Here is a 749-nt window from a genome sequence, read left to right on the forward strand (position 1 = left end):
CTCTCGCTTCCTAAGCGGGACGCGTTACCGCTAGGCCGTCACTCCACTAATCACCAGTGGAAATAATAAGTGAACAACCGCTGTTTGTTGTTGTTATTGCCAATCCAGGTTTTTGTTCTGATTTCATATGCATACGTATACCCCGTGAACCATGCTGGGAGACAGGGAAGGGGATAGTGAGGCAGTGGAGGTATAGAGTTCATGTAAATCCAACTTGGCGCAAAACACACACACCCACACACACACACACACACACACAAACACGCACACACACACACACACACAAACACATATGCGCACACTCATACACACACACGCACACACACACACACACACACACATGCTCACACTCATCAGTACACACACATGCGCACACTCATACACACACACACACACACACACACACACAGAGCCCAATTTCTTTTTGCACTGATATCCCATTGTCACCTCTCTACCACGTGCCTGCTTTACAATTTCTACTTACTAGCTTTGCTGCTCTGTATGTAGACAACGTACATCATAAACAGGACTTAATGTAAGACTTTGTGGTTGCCCAGTCTAATTCATCGTTTTTGTATGGTGACATTTTCATATAAAGTATTGTGTAACCCCAGATGAAAATATCTTCGTAATAAGTAACAGAACATCATCAACAACAACAAAATCTCAGTACATAAAAATGGAGAAGAGCAGTGTGTGATGAACTCCCACCAACGCCTTAACAGTTTCAGTTTCTCAAGGAGACGTCA

The sequence above is a fragment of the Babylonia areolata genome, chromosome 22, assembly GCF_041734735.1.
Source record: "Babylonia areolata isolate BAREFJ2019XMU chromosome 22, ASM4173473v1, whole genome shotgun sequence".
Taxonomy (NCBI): Eukaryota; Metazoa; Mollusca; class Gastropoda; order Neogastropoda; family Buccinidae; genus Babylonia; species Babylonia areolata.